We start from the raw sequence: 19,394 nt of genomic DNA, 5'->3' as shown, positions 1-19,394 counted from the left end.
GCCTCCCAGGCATATCAAAATTTCTCCTATCAGAGTGTCTATTAGGAAAAGCCAGGCAAAGTAATTCAGTTGAGTTGAAGTATATTATTTTAAGAACAAAAAAATTTGATCTACCATGTACATTTAATTTTCTTTTCACATTACCAGAAAAAAGAAACAGCAGAGAGGCTTAATCTACCTAATACTCTTGAATGATCTCTAAGTACATTAATACTTTATTTTATAATCATATAGGAAATGACCTAAAGAAAAAAATAATAAAAATATGAGTAATATTAAATTATTTTTACATCTCATTATAACTTTAAAATGAAATCTAGAATTGAAACATACGTAATCCATACATGTACATGTATGTTTACATGCCCAAAGTCATTGATTTCAAGCAGCGCCTTCATAAAAATTATAGTATGTGTGCGTATACATGCATTTGAAGTTTCAAATATACTTGATGGCTTGTAGGAACTTTCTCTTTGTTTCTGATAGGTGGATATAAAGTTTCCAAAGGCAAGCCATCTTTTAGCCAGTGAGAGCCTAAAGCATCTTACTGACAGTATATAAGCAAGATGTTTATTAACAAAAATGACTTTTGTGGTAGCACAATTACCATTCAAAATGTTGAAAAATATGAAGCATCTCTTAACCAAAATTGAGGACAGATGGTGGACAAGCATATTATATAAAAGTACAACTGCACACGGAATATTCAAGTGGGCAGAATGTGATTATGTAAATGAAAAATTCACTTGTAACCAAGAGCACCAAGTACATAGTGAAACTCAAATCGAATTGCTCAACAAAGTATAGAGAATGTTCCTGGATTTATGATCATAGCTTAAAGAGTTAGTCTCTGGAAAAATGAGAAAGCAACTACATATGATCCACACTCCTCTCACCTAACCCTTTAATATTTCAGTCATTGTAGAATAAAACGTGCCTCTAAAACAGGTATATCTCTTTTTCTCTAACTCCATTCTATCATTATCCTTATTTTGTCAGATCACTAGTGTCATCTTAGAAAATAATTTGACAGATGGTTTCACATTGAGTTGTAACATGAATGTTACCTCCACGGTGGTGTTACTGAAGAGAGATCATGGGAAAAGGGCAATGAGTAATTACCATCACCCACCATTCAAGAAAATAACAAATATATTATATAATGATTTAGGCAACAATCTGAAGTATTCAGATTATGTGATACAGTTGAGTGTTTCAGCTATCTGTGACAGATCCTTGGCTGTGCACCTTTGATAATCTGAGGAATAAGAGATGTCTTCAATAAATAAAATATACTTGTTTGTGATATAGTCAAAGGCTCAAAAATTCAGAGCTCAGAGAGTGCCCAATAGTTTTTCTCTTGATTACTGTTAAGAACTATGTGAGATTTTACACTGATTGTAAGCTAACAAGTTAGCCTGCCAGTTTCATGGATGCTATTAGAAGGCATGGGACTCATGGGTCCGAGACAATGTACTTCATTATTCACAGTGACAGCAGTAGCCAGTGTATCAGCATTTTCTTGTGCCTGTTCCCTTGAATCCCATAAGGTTATGTGAGAAGGACCAAGTGACATCTGTAAACAAAGTAAGTTGAATTACAGGAGAGGAGCCTTGAACTTGGGGAATCTGCATCATTTATAATGGGCAGTAAGCATGCTTGACTTTTACTCTGGGGTGAGATGTTATCTCTATCTCCCAAAACTTGAAGTAGAACTGTCCTTTTCTCCAGTGAAAGACCCATTCTCTATCTTGCATCCTTGAAAAGATGGTCCAAAACTCAAGGACAGTCAGTACCTCATTTCCAGAAGCATAAGAGATGCATGGAGAATTGTCTCCTCCAAACTTAAGTATCATAAGTATGAAGTATGAAAAATCAGCCCCTTGCAGAGTAGGCAGTATTTTCCCACACATTTTAATGAGGCTTGTTTTTGTCAAGTATTTGACTCAAAATATTCTGTTAATTGCTTGGTAAATTTTATAAACTTTGCTCAAATTATACAGTTTAAAATCTAAAAATGATTATCTCCAAGGCAGTAATGTGTTTATACTTATAAAATTAATATAGTACCAGTGTATAAAACTTTCATTTTCTTAAGAGAGTTACTGAAAAAGCATTAATCAATGCTCTAATCCCTTCCAAGTATATTATGAGCCTAATGTGACATAAGACATATTATTAAAGAAGGCTTTTACAGCCTGTCATCATTTGTCATCTGTGTCATCACTCAGGATGACATTCTCCAGCAATAAATTCACTACATCTCTAAGAGCTGGACTCTGGTCTTGAGTTACCCACATGATGAGTTCCTAGCTACTTTGTTCTTTCTATCAGACCTCAGGTGTACAAAACTGAGTTGATCATATGCTTCAGGTCATGGCTCACTAGCATCATTGCTCAGTGCAATGCCTCTTATTCTTTGTATGATTTTCCTTCATCCCTCTTCCATGTCTCCATATGTATAGAAACAGTTATTCAAGAGTACGTTATGTGTGTCCTTTCAATCTCCTTTCCATACTTTAAATAGTGTCATAAGAATATTGCTATCATATTGATTATGTATGATTCTTATATTGCAGACATGATTTTTGTTGAAAATATTTTTCTACTCCATGCTTTTTCACTCAGCATTGTGTTTTCGAGATCTAGCCATGTTGCTACATGTAAATCTAGTTCATTACTTCCGGTTGTTTTATAGTATCTCATCTTATGCCTGTAACACACTTTATATCCCGGCTGCTGTAGTGATGCACAGTCATGTGCCTACTTCCATTTGTTACCCACAAACAACATAGTGATAAAAATCTTCATGTGTATCTTCTTATGGACCCATGGGAAAAACAGGTCATGGTGTATAATAATTTACCAATTAAGGCCAGTACCCTTTACATTATCACTTGTTCCCTTTGTTTCATATCTTCTTGCTTATTATTATGAATTTCTTGTGAATTATTGTTATATATCAGGGTCTTTTGGTATAATTTCCTTCATTTTACTAAAGTAATTAATCTTTACATTTATATATCACACAGGACTGAGGCTCTTTATATTGAAGATGGACTAATGCCTATCGATTTACTCAAATTCTTAAGCCTGTAAAGTAGATCGATTTCAAAAAGAGCAGAAGTGTGGTGCTGCAGCAGGACCTAGGGGCCAGCTCTGACATACTTCATGCACTTGGACATGCAGCAGAATGGGATTCAGCAGAATGAACAGCTGGGAGAAGATGAAGAAGCGGGGGTTACACACAAGACCAAGTCCAGGGGGAATAAACAGGAGAAACCTTCCCTCCAAGTTGCCTCTTCTGCCATCTAAGTGATGCCAGAGGGCTCACCTCTGAAATCTTTAGTCTTCTAATTTCAGGATTTTATTTCTGTTAAGATGCATATAACCTCAATAGTGATGCTTCTTACACTATGTAGAATTGATGCCACTGTGTGATACACCTGGAAGAGCAGGAAAGAGATAGCTAGCCCTAACAAAAAATTATCTACTGGATAAATAACATTTTTTAGTGCAAACTGTGGGAGGGGCATTCTTTTCTGGAGCATGAAGAGCTCTAGGATTTTTTTCCAACTACAGTCAATGAAGTCGTGGAGCCCTTAGAATAGGCAGGCTGATCCCCACTGTGTCTCATGTCTTTGTCTGTAAAATATGGATGGTAAAAAGGTAGGCTTTTTGGTAAGCATTAAGTGATTAATAATATAAAGTTTGTGGAAGAGTGCCCAGAAGATAGTCAACCTCAACAAATATTCTCTCTTATACAACGTTATTACATGTATTAGTTAATAAGAGATATTAGGATGATTGGCGTGTCTACTGGATAAAATGTAACTGAATACCTCCCTCATTTTGTAGGTCAAAATACATTCCAAGAGGGTCAAAGATTTACATTAAAAGGAAATGAGAGAACTAGACGAGAACATCAGAAAACAGACACGGTACCCAGGAATCTTAATGACAAGAATAACAAATTCGACCACAAAAATTTGAAATTTCTACTGTCATAATATGCTGTGAACTAATCAAAACACATGTGCTAACCTAGAAATGATATTCACAATACATCTGACCAACACTACAATATATAGTACCATAAAAGCCCTAAAATTTAAATAACAACATAAAAGGTATGTTGTCCCGTGATGGGTTGAATTGTGTACCCCTCCACAAAAAATATATTGAAGTCCCTCACTACTTCAGAATGTGACCTTATTTGGAAATAGAGTCTTCATATAAGCAATTATGTTAAAATGAGGTCATTAAGGTTGGCCTTCATCTAACATGGCTGGTGTACTTACAAAAAAAAAGTGGGGGGAGATGTGGACACAGAGATAGACACGTACAGAAGTAAGAGGATGTGAAGACAAAAGGAGAATGTCATCTGTAAGCCAAAGGTCTTCTGTTGTGACCAGAAGCCTGAAAAGCGGCATAGACTAGATTCTCCCTCACAATCCTCAGAAGGAACCAACCCTGCTGACGCCTTAATTTCAGATCTCTAGCCTCCAGAAATGTAAAACAAGTAAATTTCTGTTGGTTAAGACGCCCAGGTTGTGATAATTTGCTGTAGCAAACTAACATGTGTCCCATTAAAAAATGGACGAAAACAATAACAATTAATTATAAATAAAAGCCAAGTGCCTTACAAATAATGGAAGATATGAAGCCTCTGTGTTTTGTCAGGTCAAATAAAAACTTTATATATTCTCCACCATTTATTAGACTACTAATCAAAAATTTTGGAAATGAAGATTTTAGAGGATAAAGGGCTACAGGTTCTCACATACTTTGAATGGGAGTGCAAATCCATGTATTGACTTGCGATGTGTTCAGTTTGGCAATATTAGCCAATGTTCTAAATACACAGATTTCTGGACCTACCAGGAGAAAGGTCTGGTTGTAAAGACTTCCAAGATAAATTCTCCTTCCAGAACAGTCCTGGTAATAATAAAGCTAACTTTTAAGCTTCTTTTCTTCCTCCCTCCCTCCCTCCCTTCTTTCCTCATTTAATCTGACTCCAAATGAAGCAATATCGCTTTCCAAATACATACTTTGCAAAGACTGGATAACATCCGAAAATGACCATTCCCCACACTTACATCTAAAACCATTTAAAATGACACTAATTTTTATATGATCGAATTCAAACATCCACAAAGAAACCGGCAATAGTTGTTTAATAGCTAAACTTTTAAAAAGCATTTTGATAATATATTTACAAAGATAAGAGATAAATATCTATTTTGTATGCTACACCTGGTGTAATATAGATGCTATATCTATTTACTTGCAAGGTTTCTAGAGCTCACTGATTAGCTTCTCAATATATAAAGCGGAGGTTTGCATTCACTTTTCTCATAATATTGCATTATGAGTTCACCCCAAGTGCAGCCTCACCAGGGACTGTTTGCTTCATTTCAATGAATGCTACCCTTACAAATGCAATATTGATTTTTCTTCCAAACTGTAATGATGCGAAGTGCAATAGCTGGACAAATTTATGTTTATTGCCAAACACCTGATTTGACAAGCCGATGTACTTCCTTTACTTACATGGTACCATTATTCCATATACTGATGTTGCATTTGGCTAAACAATCAATCCAAAATAGTGTTATATTAAATAAATGTAAATGAGAAAAGGCAATACTATGTTTATTTTACTTTTATATGTAACCTTCAATTCAGAATCAGTGACTTTGAAAGCCTAGAATTACCCAGATTTTTTAGCAGATTCATTAATCTGTAAAGTAATCTAATTTCTGGATTTTATTGTTTAATAAGCAATAAACTATTTACCGTACAAAAAGTGATAAGGACTTTGCTGGCAGTAAAGACAGAATGCAATGCAATTTATGAAATTAAAGAAAAGCCCAGCACCTGTCCAAGTCAATATTCGTCTATGTGTTCTCACAAGAGAGGAAACGTCAATTTATTTATCATTTGAGAAAATTTGTGTGGAAAGCAGCTGCATAGGTGCTATAGTCTACAATCACCCCCCGCCGCCATTATTTGGACTGTTAGCTGTAAGAATGAAAGCTACCTGTATCATCTCCTAAAGTTCAGTGTTTCTCACCTACTTTAAGAGCATGACAATTTTTAAGAGAAAGAGTGAAAGAAAAATAAAGAATAATAAAAGTTAAAAGAAAGATAGAAGTGTTGTTAGATCTGCTTCTTTGAGACCAGATATATCAAGATCCAAGATTAGAAGCTGTCACAGAATCATGGCTTTTGTATTTCTTTCTCTGTCACCTATCTGCCATCTCTAAGTGCTGAAAGTCAGAGCGGCAAGTGCTGAAATACTGTATCCATTAATCATGAGAGTAGTGAACATGTATAAGTCACACTGGGACAGGACTTCAGGGCCTCTAATGATGTAGGTCAGTGTAGATTAGTGTCTATTCCCCACTCTGGGATGTGGTGCACTTCCTACTCTATGTTGAAGAATGTCTATCCTTGCAAAACAATCAAGGGACATTATTTGAAAGCTCATAGCTCAATTACAAAGAATAAATGTAGCTTAAGGATGGAGGAAGCTCCCTGGGCACTATAATGTCTTATTTAATATCCCTGTAGATTCCAGAGTTGTTTTTTTAAAAAAACATTTCATGTATTTAAAAGAGAATTAAACAAACACAACGGTCTTATTGACATGAAAAGTCTGACACATATCCAGTTATAAGTAACTTTAAAGATACCTTTCCACTGCACCTCTTGAAAGGTGCTATTCAGAGTATTTTCAGGTATTAGGGATCAGCAAGCTGTGGACTTCTGGCCAAATCCTGCTCAATGTCTGATTTTGTAAATAGAGTCCTATTGGAACACACCTGCACCCATCTGGTTACATGTTGTTAATGACTTCTTTCAGGCTGCAAGATAGTGTTGAGTACTTATGACAGAGACCTTAAAACCCATAAAGCCTAAGATACTTCTTATCCGGTCCTTTACATAAAATATTTGCCAATCCCTAAAGTATACTGTTAATAGAAATCTGTCTGCTACATGTATCCCAGTTTTCTCATCTATAGTTTATAGAATTATATCATTTGTATGGAATTCTTTGGAATTAATAGTTTACTACTTCCTTTGATTTATGATATTAAAATAAGCTCACTTTTTGACAATTTCTCTTCTATTTTATTTACTTTCATTTGTACTGTCTCCATTTGTATTTAATAATTCTTAGAAAAGTGGAAAATCTTTCTAGGCATACTTAAAGGCATACTTAGACTTGAAGTCTAAGATAGATGGAGCTATTGTCCAAAGGAACACTGGGCACACTATACTTCTATATTCTAGAAAAATGTAAGAGTCAATTTTGCATTATAAGTTTTCTAATGAGATCCTGATATTAAGAAAGTTTAAGAAATCTGCAAATAGAAGAAAAATAAAAATAATGTCCTACAATCTTCCAAATCAATTATACATTTTCCATTACAACACACATAAACATATAACACATAGAATACATGATCAATGTTTTAAATATGGGAATAAAATATTCAGATAATTACATCAACATCATTTTTATTATCTTCCTAGTGAAAGCACCCTGTAGATAGGAAATTGTGTCAGTTTTGTTTGAGACAGGCTGCAGTGTTTAAAATTGTGCCTGGAAGATATTAGGTGCTGAAAAAATATTTGTATGCTGAAGAAATGAGCAAAAATCCAGGTGCCAATATAAGTAATTTAAATTTTATGTTTATGCTGTATTTTCAAATTGTTGTACAAAGAGAATATGTGATTTTCATAATTAAGTATCAATAATTATATATTATAGCAAAATTAATGGTGTAATTTGGAAATAATACTCTATAGTAAATAAAGTTCACATGACACAGCTGGTACCTTGGTAAATAATGTGTATCCCTCAACTGGTTAAATAATTGAGTTAAAAATAAAATATATTTAAATAAGTGAAATTATAGGGTGGTTCCCAAAAGAAGAAAAGCATTTCTATCCTGTGGCATATGAAAATCAGGAGGACCATGACATACAGGGATATTTTAATAAATCAACCCTGTAATACAGTAATTTATAATTTAAATATATATATATATATTTGAAGAGTGGGTTTTATAAATGAAAAAATAATAATGTGGCATATAATAGATAAAGAAGCCATAGCAATATGGATAAGACTTTAAAGAGAGTTATGTAAGAGTTATGGAGACTCACATTTGGTGGTTCGTAATGAGAGAAAGAAGAGTTATCTTTAAAGAGTTATGTTTAAAGAGTTAACTTTAACTTTGTAAGAGTTAAAGAAGAGCTTGAGGTAATTCTAAGGGGAAAAAGAAGGCTTGCAAGCTTTGTGCAATCTCAGTATTGTCTGGAATTATGGAATTAGAGAATGTGTGCTGCTTACTGTTTTTCTTTTCCTATAATAGCTCTTCTTCCTTTCCTTCTCCAACCCCACTATTTTTCTACTTGAAAAATTAAAATCCAATATCGATTCACGGACCTGAACATATCCCTCATTATCCCTCCAATAATATACAAGAAAAACCTCTCTAGTATTACATTTAAGGTTTAGAAATAAGAAAATCATTTAAAAAATTGGTTAGCGGGCTTCCTTGGTGGCGCAGTGGTTGAGAGTCCACCTGCCGATGCAGGGGACACGGGTTCGTGCCCCGGTCCGGGAAGATCCCACATGCCGCGGAGCAGCTGGACCCGTGAGCCATGGCCGCTGAGCCTGCGCATCCGGAGCCTGTGCTCCGCAATGGGAGAGGCCACAGCAGTGAGAGGCCCGCGTACTGCAAAATAAAAAAATAAATAAAATAAAATAAAAAATTGGTTAGTACATGCAAGTACTTTTTTACTTGAGAAAGACAAAATATTTTCTTGGTGTTCAGAAATCCAATCGATAGCTTTGTAGCCTCAATTATTTTTGTGTCTTGAAATCTGTACTGATATGTAGCTGGGTCATCCTGATGCCTTCTTATGCCCATTAAAACCCTCCAAATTAACACCCAGCCCCCAAATCTCCTCCCTCTTCCCTTCCCCATCCCCCATGCTCACCTACTCCTACCCCATGGTGTCCCCTCCCTGTCATGATGGTCCTGTAGTCATTCCTTTCTTCCTTACATCATTCCTTTTAGAAATATAGTCTGTGCTAATCTTAGGCTCATTTTCTTCCTGGATTTAGTCCCTCTGGAATTCTTGTGAGTAAAACTCCTCACTCCATTAAGTATTGGTATTATTTAAATCTTTGTGGTTCTCCATAAAGAGTAACATGGTATTTATTTTTGCAACCCAAGGGCTCTTTTGCTGACGGTGGTTCAGATTCCCGTGGGGAATCTGTAAAGGTGCTTTCAAGGCTTAGTCTAGCAAGTATGTCAAGGCATGGATTCAAACCCCTCTGTTACACAAGTTCAATGCCTCCAGTAATATTTGAAAGGAATGCACCTTCTTTGTGTGTTGGAAGAAAATCATACATTAACAGCATGTCTATTGATTCCCACTGAAGCATGAAGCAGCACTGATGAAACAAATGTGGGACTATCTCCAGCACAGATGATTTCTGTAAAAATTTAGAGGATGTACATGCTGCTTAGGTGGTCATGATGAAACCTTAGGTACTAGCAGTGGTAAATCAGTGGGTACATTTTCAAATATGTGCCATATGTAGGTATTGAGGTAGGCACTGATCACTATCATGTAAAATCTATTAGCACATGCATCGTGACCCTGCTTGATTCAGTTTATTTCAAGAAACAAAGACAATTTCAGGTGCCCTAACTACAGTCCAAAATCTTGAGTGTGAAGTCCACCATTTGGTCGTGTGTGTGTGTGTGTGTGTGTGTGTGTGTGTGTGTTGGTAACAGTTTTATTGTGATATAATTTCCATACCATAGAATTCATACACTTTATGCAACTCAGTGTTTTATTGGTATATTCATATAACTGTGCGTCACCACAATCTAATTTTAGATCACTAGTCACTTTTGTCCTACCTGGAAGAAATCCCAAACCCATTACCAATTACTCCTCACACTTCACACCACGTACTAGCCCTGGGCAACCATTAATCTACCCTCTGTCTTTATATATTTGCCTAGTCTGAAAATGTCATGTAAATGAAATTCATACAATATGTGGTCTTTTGTGGTTAGCTTCTTTCTTTTAGCTCAGTGTTTTCAATGTTCATCAGTGTTGTAGCATATATTAGTACTGTATTCCTTTTCAGTCCAAATAATATTCCATTGCATGGTGGTGTGTAAACGAGCCAAAGATAGACACTGTAAATTGACCCCCAGGGTGTGTATGTCTTCACTGCAGGTTGATACCTGTTAACTCAGAAGCCCATGTTTACAATAGTTACTTTAAACCCTTTGGATTCTAAGTTCATCATCTAGGCCCCTTCAAAGGCTAATTTCTCTGACTGCTCATTTCCCAGTATGTGGGTCACACTTTCCTGTTTCTTTGCATGTCTTGTAAGTGTTGAAAACCAGAGTTTATAAATAATATATTGTAGCAGCAGTGATTATTGAACCTCCAATCCTCTCCCCTGGAGGTCGTTCTTGCTGTTGTTTGCTTGGTCATTTATTTGTTTAGCGAATTGGGTGAATTTATTTGGAAACGTATACTATGTCTACAACGTGTGACCTCTGTTCAAGTTTGTTTTCTCTTGTTGATCTTTCAACCTGACTACATATGGTATTGGTCCTGCATCAGCAGAAGCCACCAATTTGTCAGTGGCAGTGCTTAAGCCCCTTAGCTGGTCACATTTTTACCCTCTACCACTGGATATGTGTGTGACTTGTAGGCTGCTATTACTGAGTAATAAATTAGCATTTTTTGCTCCATGTTTAGTTGGGAACTGGTACTTAGAGATTTTATCTCTAATTACTTCTGAGAGGGCACAGTACTGAGGATACACACATTCTTCATGACTGCAAGGGATGTGTATAATTTTTAAGTCTGGATTCCTGGGAGTTGCCCCTGGGTCAGAGCAGATTATTGCTCAGTTGGTGTTTGGTGTGAAGTTGTATTTAAGCTCCTTGTGCCAGTGAAATGACCCCTCCCCGCCGCCCCTGACCCATGTTGATGTTCTGGCTGCAGGCTGGGGAGTGTTTTCACATCTCTTTCATTCCCAGTTGTGATCTCTAGTGAGTGAGTACAGCTTAGCACATGTGCATAGCCTTCCCAATCCCTAGAGTTGACTGATCCCAAAGGGCTCTTCTTGGTTATCCTTTTCTTGGTTCTATTAAACTCCTGGCTGCTCTTCCATTCTGTTCGTATCATAGATTTACCAAAATCTTTAATTGCTCTGCGCAAAGATCTCCCCTGTTTCAACAGCACTCTTGGACAAGGAGTTCGCATTCTGTTAGAAATAAAGTGTGTCCTCTCAAACACAGCCCTGGAGCTCTTTATCCTTTTGACCTTCCTTTCTCTTGAGAAGAATACCTGAAGCTCTGCAACAGAGCTGGGAGCCGGGACCTGCTCTTCCTGTAGTGCCATCCTCATGCTATGAGTGGCCATTGGTGATGGTGGTGACACGGGGTAGCCACCCCTGATCTTCTCAGTTTGCCCCTAAAAATGCAGAAACTTTGCCCTACAAGTGAGCTAGGGTGGGCCCCTCTATTCTCAACCAGGTGTGCCTGGAGTAGAGCTTTCACTCTCTGAATGGAAGCTAGTGAGAAAGGAAGTCATTCTTTCCACCACACCTGCCTGAGACAGCATTTCTGAAACACAGGACTTGGGATGTGAAACGCCACTGCCAGCCATTTCCTCCCAAGATAAAACCCAAGCTTGAGATTTAGAGCTGGGTAAATAGCCTCCAACTTCTTAGTTGCTCCTGTCCAAAGTAGAGAGCTTCTGTAGCATAGACCTGGGACATATAAATTTAATAATATCACCTAAGAAAGCAGGTCATGGCTCAATGTCACAGACTCGTTCGGTTCTTACCAAGATTTAGTAGACTTCCTCAAATGAATGTCTCTCCATTTGCTGTATATGCTTAAGACAACTTCCAGTGACTTTAAATGATTGTTTTTTATTTTTTCAATTGTATTTTCTATTTTTTAATCTTTATTAGAGTATAATTGCCTTACAATGTTGTGTTAGTTTCTGCTGTACAACAAAGTGAATCAGTTATATGCATACATATATCCCGATATCCCCTCCTTGAGCCTCCCTCCCACCCTCCCTATCCCACCCCTCCAGGTCATCACAAAGCATCAAGCTAATCTCCAATCTAATCTCTGCAGCAGCTTCCAACTAGCCATCCATTTTACATTTGGTAGTATATATAAAATAATTTTCTTAGTAAAATTGCTGTTTTGCTCTGAAGAGTGTCTACTGAACCCATCACTTTGCTATTCTGGAGTATTGCACCTACACCCTATTTAGTTTTGCTCTCAAAATGTACACATTATAATTTGCTCTTTTCCCTTCAGTACTGATTAGCCTCATAAAACTAGGAATTCAGGAAGACTACTCAGGGTTGTGATGAAATTTAACATCCTTCAGATAATCTTGACTCTTTTGCTAGAACTGTGATTTAATCCAGTCTTACTCTAAGCTGATTTTCTAAGCAGCTCTCCATCAGTCCCTTGTGGCTGGCCTCGTGTAAGTTTTCCTCAATCTAACACAGCTAGAGCATTTTTCTCTTATTTTTTTTGCTACAGAATTTGAATGCAATATAAAAATCCAAACTATTTTCCAATGTAAGATATCCTTCTTCCAGGCATCGTGAAAGTGGTAATAAAAATGGAGATCCTGTGGCTTTCAGCTCTTGAATTACTACTATTAACTAAGGTTTCCATCATTTACAAGGCAGTCTCTGAATAGAACTCTAAAGAAGTTCTTTTTCTCCCAATTTTGCCCCCTTACTCTGTGTAAATTTCTCCTGTGTCTGGTAGGAAGTAGCTTGTATAATTTTTTAGCCATTAGCCAAGCCTCCAGGTAATGAAATCTCAGCCATTTTTATGATAAAATATTTAAAAGTCTCATTTATTTAATCACGATTTCTTAATTTACAAAAATGGTTTCAATATATTAAGAACTGGTTTTCGACTGAAGCTTTGTAAACAAAAATTTCTAGTGAATATTTGCATAAGGGTGTTGTTTTATGTGGTAAATAGGTAAGGTCAAAATGCCTCAAAAATTGTAGTCTCATCCTTGAATATAATCACATTATGATTGAGTTACATCTCTGGTAATTTTTTCTTTATTTCCTAAGAATGAATAATTGCCTCTTTTTTCTATGTATTAATCATTATTTCATCAACACACTTTCCAACAAAGTGTGAATTTCTTCCTGCCATTTAAAAACACTATGTAATTCATTTGTTTTAATTCATTAATTTCTCCTCCTTGGTGTTATACCTCTTGGAATTCTTCTTCTCTTTAATCTGGACTGGTGCTCCCTGAGCCTATATACAGTTTTCTTCCTAAAATTCCTCTCTATTATTGTGCTGAAAATTCCCTTTGCCTTTCTTCTTGTTAAATATCCTTATTACTGAATCCCATGCTTTCGTCTTCTTTTTTTTAAAATAAACTTTATTTTTGAGCACATTTAAATTTACAGAAAAATTGAAACAATAGTACAGAGAATTCACATATATCCAGCACCTCTGAGATTATATCTTACATTAGCATGATACATTTGTTACAATTAAATAATAAATATTAACACATTATTATTAACTAAAGTCCATACTTTATTCAGATTTTCTTAGCTCTTACCTAATGTCCTTTTTCTGTTCCAGCATCCCATCTGTTATATTTAGTTTTCATGTTTCCTTAGGTATCTCTTGGCTATGACAACTTTCCTGATTTTTTTTTTTTTTTAAACAAGATGTGCCTTTATTTATTTATTTGGCCACATTGTGTGGCTTGCGGGATCTTAGTTCCCCAACCTGGGATTGAATCTGGGCCCCCTGAAGTGGAAGTTCAGAGTCCAAACCACTGGGCCACCAGGGAATTCCCAAGATTTTCCTTGTTTTTGATGACACTCAAAGTTTTCAAAAGTACTGCTCAGGCATTTTATAGAATGTCACTCAGTTGGGATTTGTCTAATGCATTTCTCATGAGTAGACTGTTGTTATTGATTTTGCAGAGGAACACCAAAGAAGTAAACTGCCTTTTTCAGAACATCACATCAAGGGTGTTCTAACAATGCAGTTAAAAATAACACCATGAATGTAAATGTGTACTCAAATCTGTCTTCTGAGAGAGGGAAGGAGAGAGATTGTGTTCCTTGTCATCCATACTGGGAAGATGTCCCATGTTGAGTTTCTTTTTTTTTTCTCCCACAGATATTTTTTCTTAGCTTATTGATGATACCAGTATCATATCATTTATTGTGTGTGTGTGTGTGTGTGTGTGTGTGTATATATATATATATATATATATATAGTAAAGAGTAGGGTCTGGATAAGTCAGAGAGCAAGGATTAATGAACTCCACAGATCAAGATCAGAGAGTAATTATCACCTTCAGACATCTTTATTTAACTTCTAAGAGACAATAGAAGTGGGTTTACCATCCGTACTTCTCTACTTCTCAGTGTTAAGTTTGTAAAATAGAAGAGTTGGGGTTAAGTTTTTACTGCACCAGAGAGAGTGTAAAATTTCCTTTTGGTTTGGGCTTGCTAGGACCAAGAGAGGTGTGGTAGGGATATTTGCTCATCCCCAATGTATTCCAAAAACGAGAACCACTTGTAATAATTAACATACCTGTCAACCTAGTAAGACATCATCTAACAAAGATAGACCCTTTCAGTGTAATTTATATAAAGTAGACCCCTTATCAAGAGCTATTCTTAAAAACAAACACACCCAAAATTAAATAAGTAACTACAGAAACCACAGCCTTCGGTATCTCTCAGTTCTAACGACACATTTAATGGAAAAGCTGTCACTGGGTATTTCACATCTAACTAACCCCTGCTTTGATATATGACCATTTCTTTAAATCTCCCTTCTGCTAAAAGCAACGTGTGGCTCCAGAGACTCATCATTGGATTTGGAAAGTCTTTGGAAAGCCAATTTGGCTCCACAAAATTTAGGAATAATAGACAAATATAAAATTTTAAACACTGTGCCCGAAATCCAGTATATGGAGTAAAACGCATCTCTGGTGATGTCCTTTGTAACAAATATGTCTTCTTTAAAGTTCCCATGTTTCCATAGGGTGCTGACACCTCAGAACAAGTCTCTGTTCTTGATCTTGTAACAGTACCATTGGTGCTGGGGCAAGTGTACCCAGGTTGATGGCTCCTCATAATTTTTCCTTGTAATTTCTGCTATATTTCATGCCTGAGGGAGTTGTTTCTCTTTTACTTAAGAACCAGAGTCCTTCAATCTCCTTGCATTACTTTTGTTGTGATATAACACTTTAAAAGCTCCCCGGCTGACAATGTGGCTGGAGGCTGGGATCTGCTGGGAGCAGCATCATGCACGGAAAATAATATCTGTTCCTCTGTTCACTGAAGCACCACAGTTTTATAGAGTGTTGGAATGGATTTTAGGATCCTAATGCAATAACATGAGTTAGGAAATGTATGTGTATACACGTTCTAATTGAGTGATGAGATTAACATATATTTTATTTCTTCTTGTATTTAGCTCTACAGACATAAGAATATTGTTGATGGTGTCCCCACAATTCAAATGCTACTTGACAGACAGTTACTTAGCGTAAAACTATGCTATGACGTCATTAGACATTATTCCTCAGATCTGTCTTGTTCCAATGCCTATCTTTTCATTTATTTCTTTCATTATGATTTTTTAAAACTATACCAAGCCTGGAAGTGACCCCCAAATTCAGAGTCATCACTTAGATCCCACAGGCTGCCCTCTCATCTGACAGACCCCAGCACAGCACCCCCAGTTCAGTCTAACTGGGAAGAGGATGGACAGCTGGAAAGTGCTTTACCTTCTCTGTGCTTTGGGTCACCCAGCCTGCCTAGTGCCTTGCTGGGTGGATTAGCTGGGCTGTTGTGTCGTTTCTGAGTTTTCAGCCACCATCCAGTCCTGTTAGCACACTGGTCATGTCTATTATAGCTTTTTTTTCTTTTCTTCTGTCTCTGCCTAGAATTATGTGTCTCTTTTTACATCCTGGTGGGTAAGGGCTGGGGGTCCTGAACCTCCTGACTTCAAAGGAACTATATTGACCTAATTGCTTCAAATCTTCTAATTTCATAGAAGATCTAAATGAGTCTAAGAAACTTTATGCTGCCCAATATTGAAGTAACTACTTCGCTTTGGAAAAAGAATTTGGAACTCAGGTCTTCAAGCTCATATTCATTGTCTTGCTAGGAGTTGAAACCCTTGATGCTCTCATCTATTTATGCATTCGTTCATTCAGGGATAGTGGAGAACAGAATCCAAGGGGATGGGCTTTTGAGTCAGAGTGCCCAGATTCAAACCCGCCTGCTATGCACTCCTCTGTGGACAATGGTCAAGTCATTTAACTTCTCTATTCCTCCATTCTATCTGTCAAATGGGTATAATAACACCTTCACAGAGCAATTGTACTGGTACAGAACATACAACATTATATGGAACATAGTGAGTTTTCAGTAAAAGTTGGCTATTATCATTCAATGACTGATTCCCTCAAACTTAACAAATGCTTTTTTGGTACTTACAATACACTGTTATAGATGCCAGGAACAGCACAGCTGAGAAAACCTGACAAAAGAGACATCATTGCTACTCTTTTAGCCCCTGTTCACTCTACTCAGAAAAGTGGAACAAATAATCATACAAATACACCTGTAATATAAATTATTACTATTGTTAATAATATTATTTATCAGTAAACGGTTTGAGAGAAGGGGAGAATGGCAAGGGTCTAGCATGGTGTAGAGGTAGATCATGCAGGCCCTATTAAGTTCATGAATATCATTATAAAAATCCTGGCTTTTAAGATCTACTGTCTTAGCAACTTCCAGATATACAATACAGTGTTAACTACAGTTATCGTGCTGTGTGTTACATCCTCAGCGTACAGTGAGAAGGCTTTACATTTTTGTTTTTTGTTTTTTGGGGTTTTTTTTTGCGGTACGTGGGCCTCTCACTGTTGTGGCCTCTCCCGTTGCGGAGCAACAGGCTCCGGACGCGCAGGCTCAGCGGCCATGGCTCACAGGCCCAGCCGTTCTGCGGCATGTGGGATCTTCCCGGACCGGGGCAGGAATACTTGTCCCCTGCATAGGCAGGCAGACTCTCAACCACTGCGCCACCAGGGAAGCCCAGCTTTACATTTTGAATTATAGATCTTTCTACTACAATGTGGTATATGAGTTCCTAAAAAGCTTTGCCTTCTGCAGAATTCATACTAAAACAGCAGCATTCATGGCAAAGAATAAGATTAAGTGCATATCTTCAGAACCTATGAGGTCACCCCTGGCCATCACCATCCTAATGAAAATATCAGCTAAATAAACTACTCATACATAAATATTCCTGTAAATATAAAAACATATTTTAACAAAAAAGGAGAAAGTAATTTGATGGCAGGGATACGGGACACAGCAGGCTAAGTAGAATATGTGTCCAGAGAGAACCAAAGGAAAGAACAAGAAGTGGGCACGAGGCAAGGGAAATGGGGGGTTGTTCTGCCACACTGTACCCTTCTGTGGCTCCTTTTCACTTCAGCCTCATGACAATGTTTTGCATTTAGGGGCTATTTTTGGTGTTGTGAATCTTTACAGTGCTGGGGAATTAGCTTATGAAAAAACATACTTTCTATGTTACTTTTACATTCTTCTTCACATCACAAGCACCCATTCTAAGGTGACAAAAGGGGGATGATGTGGGCCAATTAGAATTTCTGAAAGATTCCTCTAAAAGGAGATCAAAACTCAGATTTCAGACACCTCCACTTCCAAGGGGAAAGGGTATCTGGACTCATAGTGATGGTACTGATGATGAATATAGCCAGCTGGACAATATCAAAAATCTCTAATATAAAATAAAAAGACACTGTTTAAAGAAAGAACTTTAGGTATCAATGCTAACTAAAAATCTGAATTTTTATAACTCATGCCCCCAAAAAATGGAGGAGAAAAAATCAATGGAACAGAAAGGCAAAAGTACAACCTAATTATATATGATAGACTAGGTTTGGGAAGTTAGAGTTCCTGCCATCCATTTTTTCTACTCATGTTTATCTCCCCATCTGTTCTGTATATATGCCTGGGGTAGGATTGACATGAGTAGGGGAAAAAACATGGACAAGGTGGAAAATCCAAGAAATTAAAACATTTTAGTTTTTGGTGTTAGTAATTTAAACTTGAAAACAGATGAGGAAAACATGTGCATTATTTTTACACAGCCTTATTGCATAGAGTTGCAAATATCCTCGGGCATCACAAATATATTGTCACACAAATATGACACAGTTTGTGCTAGATATTCGATTTTTGAATGTTAAGAATACATTATTTAAGTAGAAATTGCAGGTGTGATTTAAACTCTATTGTTTAAATCAGTTCTATTCAGTAGAAAATAATGCAAATCACAAATGCAAGCTGCATCTATAATTGTAATTTTTTAGTAAACACATTAAAAATTAAAAAGAAATAGGTCACATTAAATAGTTTATATTTATTTAACTTCTATATCCAAAATATTACCATGTCAACAACTAATAAATATAGAAACAATAGTGGGATTTTACATTATTTTTTTTTGTACTAGTTTTTTGAAATGTGGTATATAATTGAAAAGTAGAGCACATCTCAACATCAACTTGCGAGATTTCAACTAGACAGCCACGTATGGCTAGTGGTTAGCATATTGCACAATATAGGTCTAAGTTAACTTTTTATGAACATTATTTTGCCAGAATGAAAAGATGCAATAAAATATATACTGTTTATGTTTTTGTTAGTAACTAACAGGTGCACCCCTTCAGGCCAGAAAAAAATACATATCCTGCTTTATTTCTCATTTTGGGAGTGTCCTTGTAGGATTCTCTCAAAGTATAAATTTTAACCCTCCCCATCTCATATCTTAACTCAAGTGTAGTGAATTGCTCCCACATTAAATGTTTAAATTTGAATATTTGCAAAGAATGCATTATACTTTTTTATTATATTGTATGTAACTGAATAATCATTAAACCGAATTGCAACTGACAGGTTGACAAAATACCCTGTTTTATAGGTGTGTGACTGAATATGTATTGATTTTTATTTTAGTTCTCTTGTTTTGGAAATGCTGTACATAATTTCTGGCCTCCAACATTTTTGGCCCTTGGAAACTTCCCAGGCTGTGGATAATGGGCCCCTAGTGCCAAATGCATGAAACTTCCCTAGCTGGAACCACATTTTTCCCATGCTGCTTACAGAACATAGATCTGCTCTCACTTTTAGGTCTCACTGCAGTTGGCACCTATAACAGGCTTTTGCTAACTCAAGTTTTGGTCACTTAAGTTTT

The sequence above is a fragment of the Phocoena phocoena genome, chromosome 3 (assembly GCF_963924675.1).
Source record: "Phocoena phocoena chromosome 3, mPhoPho1.1, whole genome shotgun sequence".
In the NCBI taxonomy this organism is placed as follows: Eukaryota; Metazoa; Chordata; class Mammalia; order Artiodactyla; family Phocoenidae; genus Phocoena; species Phocoena phocoena.
This window is presented reverse-complemented; position numbering follows the sequence as displayed.